The sequence below is a fragment of the Dendrobium catenatum genome, unplaced genomic scaffold, assembly GCF_001605985.2.
Source record: "Dendrobium catenatum unplaced genomic scaffold, ASM160598v2 fragScaff_scaffold_1022, whole genome shotgun sequence".
In the NCBI taxonomy this organism is placed as follows: Eukaryota; Viridiplantae; Streptophyta; class Magnoliopsida; order Asparagales; family Orchidaceae; genus Dendrobium; species Dendrobium catenatum.
Window position 1 is genome coordinate 3072735 of NW_021319484.1, and position 8237 is coordinate 3080971.

Below are 8237 nucleotides of genomic sequence, written 5' to 3' on the forward strand. Positions count from 1 at the left end.
TACTTAAATAAAAATGTTTGTTATAGCAATTCAATCACTGAATAAAAATAGTTAAATAATGAATACAATGTGTAAGTAAAATATTTTTGATTGATAAATATAAATTACATATCTTTACTAATGAAAATTTTAATTATGATTTTAATCAAAGCATATGCATCCCTAGATCTATATCAAACATTATATGGATGAAAATGATGTATGCTCACCTCCTACAGTTATATGATCTCCTTAAGAATTTTGTATATTTTACATCCTATGTCTAAGTATGCAAACATAATATTTCAATATTCCAAGTTGTTCTTACATTCCTCCATTGAGTCTATACATCATACTAGGTTTTAAAAACACATATCGCCACTATGTGCATTAAATAAAGAGAAAAATAATATTAAAAACATCTTTTAACTTTAGAGCACTAGAATTTTCAATGGTACTTAATATTTTCTCTTCATCATTAATACAAAACTAAGGAATTAGTCAGACATGGAAGAAAAGATAAGAAAACTCATTTTCAATTAAATCATAGAAGAAAGAAAATACAAGAGAATGACATCACTAGGAATGTTCAATGTATCTCCTTTACACTTCTTTTTTAATGTATGGAGTTGCTCAAATAAATACTGACTAAACACTAATGATTGTATCAAGTACTTTCCTAAATTCCCTTTGTTGTCACCCTAAGAGAGATTTAGAGTACTCTAAATTATACTAAAATTAAACAAGTGACTGAACTCCCTTATAAACATAACACAATGAATATTTATAAAAATTATAAAGTAGGCAATTAGCACTGCAGTGCTTAAAAGATCAGCATTATTGTGCCTAATAAATGAACTAACTCCACTACGCTACTATTTTTGCTCTGCTATAGTGCTTGCTAGCGTGGATTTGTTACATAGTGAACAATCATGTCATTTCACTAATAGGTTGTGTCCTTAGGAAGTCACAACTACTATACCGTGGTGCTGCTGAATTTTAAATATTATGATTTTTTAAGGGCAATTTGGCACCAAGGCATTATAAATTATGACGTTGCGATGTTATAAGATAGATAACAAGACACTACAAAGCCGACCATTTTGACGCCATGATGCTATCCAACAAAGAAGTTGTCACCACAATGTCAATGTTGTGATGCTCTCGATTCCTTTGATGGCACTACGACATTGATTTAACCGACACCGTGGTGTTAGAAAAGACTAAGTATTTTGTGCCCTTATTTATACTTTGCCTTCACAACACAATTAAAAAAATATATTTTCATTGAAAAAAACACATAAAATAATATATTATTTACACTTATCAAATTCTTCCCAATTTTAACTCTTGCTTTCCTTCAAGAAAAAAAAAATCACAATTTTGTTTAAATGATTAAACAAAATAAAAACTAACAATTTAAAATTACTAAAATATAGGATAATAGATGACGGTCTAGAAGTAGTAAAAATAAACAATATTATAATTCTAGTTTGGAGAAAATACTAATAATTATATTAATTGGTCATCCTTATTATTTCTTAATTTGAATTCACTAGTTATAGATTTTATTATTATTTTTTTAATTTTAAAATGAAAAAAATATTTTAATGATTAGATTATGTTAGTAGTTAAAATTGAAACTTTCATTAGTTTACAATCATTTATACTAGTTTTATTATTTTATCCTTTATGAATTTAAGTATAAGATTATAATCGAATTCTAAGCTTTTGATTGATACTGATTTTTGAATGTACTCATCTTCTGTTTTTCTTATATTTTAAAACTATTTTTATTGTTCTTTATTTTTTTCTTCTTTTTTTTTTTATATAAAATACATAGTTAATAATTTTGAATATCAGTTTTTCCTTTTTCTTTCTTTGAACCCTTTTACAATCTTAATCAATTTAACGTAAGGATTTAATAAGATTTCCAATTTCAAATTCAGATTTCTTATGAATTTTAATTTTAATCTACTCATATTAAATCTTTAATTCTAATTATTCATTTTTATTTCAAAAATAAATTAAATAAAGTTATAACTTATGATTTCAAATTAAAGCAATAACTTAAATGATCTAAGTTAGTTAATTATTAGTTTTTTCACTCTATGAAGTATAAATATTGTTCTCTTGAACTATAATCTAGGGTTTTATTATTATCCTAATTTTACATAATGTTTAATTATCATTTTTACTAAATAAAATAATCATAATACAAAAATTGTAGTGAGCATGCTGGGAATTTTAATAAAATATAAATAAAAGAAACACAAATAATTAACACTACAATGCTTCTAAGTAAATGATAAAAGATGCATAAAGCTTGTGTTAACATAATAAAACATAATATAACATAGGTTACAAGATAATTAGTGCACTAGGCACCATGTATATTATATCAAGTGGGTTGCTACTCATAAGCGCTAAGTTTTAAGTCTTCAGCCATGCTATCTATTATAGTATTTCAAAATAAAATAAACATGCTACCCAATAATAATAGCCTTTAAACTCTCTCTCCCTCTCTCAAACAAAAGAAAAGAAAGAAAGAAAGAAAAACAACCCCTTTCCCTTTAAATCAGGGTTTTCTTACTAAACATCTTAGGGGCCATTCTTTGTAGAGAAAAATTCAAAGAAAATAGGAGTTGAATGAAATGGAATGCGTTGAATGAAATAACAAGATGAAGTGCTATAACATTGTAAGATATGGTGCTGTGATGCTCAATTTTGAAATAAAATGATAAAATGGTTACTCAAAGTGCTGCAGCGGTTTAAGCCACGTGGTCCAGTGTCGTTGATTTTAGAAATTGGACATTGGGCCACTGGCACAACATTTGACATGTGTTAATGATGTGGTGTTTGAGTTAGTGAAACTCTTTGGTGTTATAAGTGAAACAATTATGATGCCTCATAATGTCGCAGCTCTTATTAGTTATGCTACGGTGCTAACCTAACTTTAATAATTAAAATTATAATTATATAATGTACTTCTTACTTTTGGTAGAGGACACTTTTTTACATTAATGACTGAGCACAATGGTTCTCAAATAATAAGCATTGTGATTCTAAATATTATATATAGCTAATAAAATGCAATAATATCTTTCCCTAGTTAAATGTTTAAGGCTCTATTTCGCCTAAACTATGCTTAGATTTTTTTGATATAAATTAACAAACCTTACTTAATATATTTAAGTATAAATGCCAAATCTAGTAAAAAAGTGATAGAGGAGAGTGTTGAACCCATGAGAAAGTATGCTTTTCAGAAATTAACTACTACTGTTTACTCTACTTATAAAATTATCCTACTTAAATGAAAAATTTTGTATAGAGATTCAATCACTGAATAAAAATAGTTAAATAATGGATACAATTTGTAAATAATTTTTTTTAAATTGATGAATATAAATTACATAGGTTTTCTAATGAAATTCTTGATGTGATTCTGAGCATATATATCCCTAGATCTCTATCAAGCTTATAGGAGTGAAAAGGGCATCTGCTGACCTTCTATAATTATATATATTCCTTAAGAACCTAGTATATTTTACATTTTATGTGTATGTTTGCAAATGTATTATTTTAATATTCATGGTTGTTCTTATATTCCTTCATCAAGGTTATACATCATTCTAGATTTTAAATACAAATATAGCCACTACATGCATTAAATAAAGTGTGAGATAATATTGAAAATATCTTTTAACTTTAGAGTACAAGAATTTTTATTAGTACTTAATATGTTCTCTACATCATCAATCCAAAACTAAGGAATTAGCCAGACATGGAAGGAAACATAACAAACTCATTTCCATTAAAATCATAGAAGAATAAAAATACAAAAGAATTATATCATGAAGAAGGTTCAATGTATCTCCTCTACACTCCTTTAATGTATGGAGTTGATTAAATCAACATAGATTAAACACTCTAATGGTTATATCAAGTATTTCCCTAAATTTCCTTAGTTGTCACCCTAAGATAGTTTTAGAGAACTCTGACAATTTAGTGACTGAACTCCCTTACAAACATAATATAAAGACTATTCATATAAAAACATAAATTAACCAATTGGTCCTATGGTTCTTAAAAGATTAGTGTTGATGCACCCAACAAATGAACTAACACCGATGTGATTCTATTTTGGCTTTGTCATGGTGCATGCTGATGTGGATCAATTATTTAGTGAATTACAACATCATTTCATTGATAGTTTGTGCCCTTGGAAAGATACAACTACTATGTCATGACATTGATGAATTTTAAATGTTGTAGTGCAGGAAGGGAAATTTCAGAACTGAGGCGTTATAGATTATGACACTGTGGCATTGGATGATAGATAGCGTGGCACTATAAAGATGGCCATTATGACATTGTTAGGTTGTCCAATAATGAGGTTGGCACCATAATGTCAATATTATTAAGCTTTGATGATGCATTTGATAATGATTCTCTATTGATTTTTCTGACGCTATAGCGCTAGAAAAAATTTAAATTTTTGGGCCATTTTTTATACATTTTTGCACAACACAGCTAAAATAACATATGTTCTCTAAAAATATAACACTTATCAGCACTACAATGCTCAAACTTCTAGAGCACCATGGTGGAGTTATTACCAATGTCAGGAGCCATGTCAACTCAATAAAATGAGTCATAATTTTAATCATTAACTATGTCACATCCGCCAGCACCATAATGAAGTAGAATTTATAGTGTTAATGTGGTAGTTTATTTTCACCACCATGACGCCACCCTATCAAGCTTCACATCTCTTGAGCTCATTCTTGTGATTATTATAAATAGTTTTTTTTAGTTGTTTTATTAGATGGTTTTATCACTGGAATGAAATCCTATTATTGTAAGTGCATTTCTTTAGTGCTTGCTTAGAGTAAAGTCTAAGGGAGTCTAGGGAAGTGCAAAATTATTTTGTTTTGTGTAGATCTTAGCCTATTTACATAATTAACTATGTGATTGGTGGAAGTAGTGTGGAGAAGATCATTTAACCATTCTTGATGATAATTTTCCAATTACTTCTTTTATATCTCTTATTTCATTAAATAAAATGACAATAAGTTTGCATGTTATTTCCTTCATATCTGACTAATTCTCTAAGTTGGGCTAATTATGTAATAAGCATAGTATGCACTATTATATACTTTTATACTTTTATGAAAGTATTGATTTTTTTAATATCTCTTGTTATTCTTTTAATGCATATAATGGCCCATGTAGTTAAAACCTAGTGTAATATATAGCCTTGATAGAGGAATGCTAGAATAATTAAGAGTATTGAAATGTAATATTGGCATGTCTAAGCATAGGATATTTGAATATTCTAGGTTTTATGGAGATGGAAAAATTGTAGTAAGGTTATAAATCTTTATTCATATCCGTACAAGCTAGACAGAGATCTAGGGATGCTTATACTCTTATCGACATCTATTTAAGATCCTCGTTAAGAATGTTATATTTTGTACAATCATTATTCCAAAACATTTTATTTTCATAAGTATCCAATTTCTTTTGCAAGTTTTTCTTTTAGCGATAAAAACTCAAAAATATCATTTTTATCTTTAGTAGGATAAGTCATGCATTTGAAATAACAATAATAGTTAAGTTACAACTATGCATAACACTTTCTTGTTGGCCCAACACTCTACGCAATCTATTTATTATTTTATTCAGTATACATGCTTGTGTATTTTAATTTGATTACATTAATTTCATATCAAAGAAAATTGAAGCATGTTTCAAACTTAGTAGGTCTCAAATTAGCTTACATTATTAGTATCTACTAGTTGCCTTAAGACATATCAAGTTTTTGGCACCATTATCGAGGAAGTATTATGCATATTATAATTTTGACTATATTGTTGAAAAAAGTGCAAATTTTGACCTACTTGTATCATGTATATTTATTCTATTTGATTAAAATTTTGAAAAAGTTAAAAAATTATTCTATTTGATTATTTAGTTTATGATTTTTTGTTATTTTAACTTTGTTGAATGATTGGTAAATCTAGTAAGGAGCTCTTCTTTTTCCATCTAAAAATAGAAAATACCCTTACAAAAATTTAAGAAACTAAAAAGAATTTATGAATTTCTTACCCAATACTAGATCATGGCCATTCTAGACCTCTTAGGGACTATATTAATCCAGTAATAGAAGGAATCAATCTGTGTTTCAATAGACATACTATTCATGCTAATAATTTTAAACTAAAATTAGCTCTTATTCAAATGGTTTAAAATTCTCATTTTTTGGGAACTCTTGTTTAATATTCAAACTTATATTTAGCTAGTTTTTTACAAATTTATGTAACACTTAAGTATAATGGGGTCATAGATGATGCCATTAAATTTAGATTATTTCCATTTTCTCTAAGGGACAAGGATAATATGTGGTTGAATTCTTGCCCCCAGTCTGTTCAACCACTTGAAATAAGTTGGCATACAAATTTTTAGCTATGATTTCCCCCCTTAAAAAATTGTTAAACATAGAAATAATATAACTTCCTTTACCCAGTTTAAAGGAGAATTAATTTTTAGGAGAGATTTAAGAAAATGTTTAGGAAATGTCCTCATCATGCCTTACCCAATTAGTTGGTTATTAATACATTCTATAATGGATTTATAGGATCTCTTTGGTCAAATATAAAAACTACAGTTGGAGGTTCTTTTTTGTCTAAGCAAGTTGAGGAAGCAAATAAACTAACAGAGGAAATAAATAAAAATAATTTTTAGTGACCTGCTGATAAAGTGAAATCCCATGGGTTTCATGCTCTCCTCTATCACTTTATTACTTGATTTGACACATATTCTTGAATATTTTAGTCGTTTTATTTTAATATCATATCAAAGAAAATCTTAATATACTTCAAACTAAGCAAGTCCCATATTAGCTAACACTATTAACATCTATTAGCTAAGTAGAGGGAAGGAGTGTGTAGATCAAAGTTGTAAGGGGAGATTTACTTATGGAAGTGTCCATCTAGAGGATTTTTTTAGGGATCTTAATTCTGGATTATATTTTCTTTATCTTCTCTACTTATACTTTCTTTCTTGAGTAAGTAATAAAATTTGTGTTGTTTAATTTTAATTTAATGGCTGGATAAACTCTTAGTTATGGAATAATGATGTCAAAACATTTGTAATTTTTAAAGTAGACTCTTATATTTTAAATTATGAAGGATTGTTTTTAATATCTCTCTCTCTTCATTTAATTTATATAGTGGTCACATATAAAATTAACATTTAGTGTGATACATTATCTCAATGGAAGAATGTTGAAACAATTAAGAAAATTTAAATGGAATGTTTGCAAGACTAGATATAGGATGTTCAGTAATCAAGGGTCTATAGAGATAGAATACTTATGAGAAGGCCATAAATATTTATTTACAACCTTATAAGCTCGACAAGGATCTAAGGATGCATATGCTCTGATTCGCAGCAAATGTAAGTCTGCACATGAAAATTGACACTCTCTCATTCAATTTATTACTTAATTGACACATACTTTTGTATTTTTATTAGTGTTATATCTAAGAAAACATAAAACTAAACACAAAGCACCCCAGCTCCTATTAAGTTTTTGGCACCGTTACTGGAAAAATTTACTTATGATTTGTAATTTTTTAATATTGTCCCAAAAGCTATATATTTAAATATATTGTATTTGTTATTATAGTTTATGAGTTATAAAGTTATGATTATTTGCAAAATTTTATCCTTCAAATTTTTTTTCTTTTAATTTTATACTTGTATTATTTGTGTATATAAAGTATAGATAGTTTGGAACCTGTTATTTGAATTAGAAATTGAAAGGACCCTTATTTAAAAAAAAAAAAGACAAACATTATGAAAGGTTGAACCAAATCCAATTTAGGACCATCATAAACCTCTTAGGGAGTACGTCAATCCCATAGTAGATGAAATTCATCAGAGTATCAACCAACTTATTGTCCAAGCTTATATTTAGTTGAAACCTATCACTTTTCAAATTTATAGAACTTTTAGTTTCAGAGAACTCCTAGTAAGGATCACGACCTACACTCAGCTACTAACTTAAAAATTAATATAAATTTATGCATAATAAAGTTAGTGATGATGATATTAGACTTCATTTGTTTTTATTTTCTCTAAGAGACAAAGCTAAGATGTGGTAGAATTTATTCCCCCAGGCTCGATAACCACTTGGAATGAGCTAAGACATATAATTCTTGAGAAATATTTCCCACCATCTTAAGCTGCTA

The 8237-nt window shown here is 27.6% G+C and overlaps 1 pseudogene; it reads right to left on the reverse strand.

The window, feature by feature from the left end:
* Window positions 1-6475: 6475 nt before the first annotated feature.
* LOC114580441 lies at window positions 6476-6575 on the reverse strand (annotated as a pseudogene).
* Between the last annotated feature and the right edge of the window lie 1662 nt (window positions 6576-8237).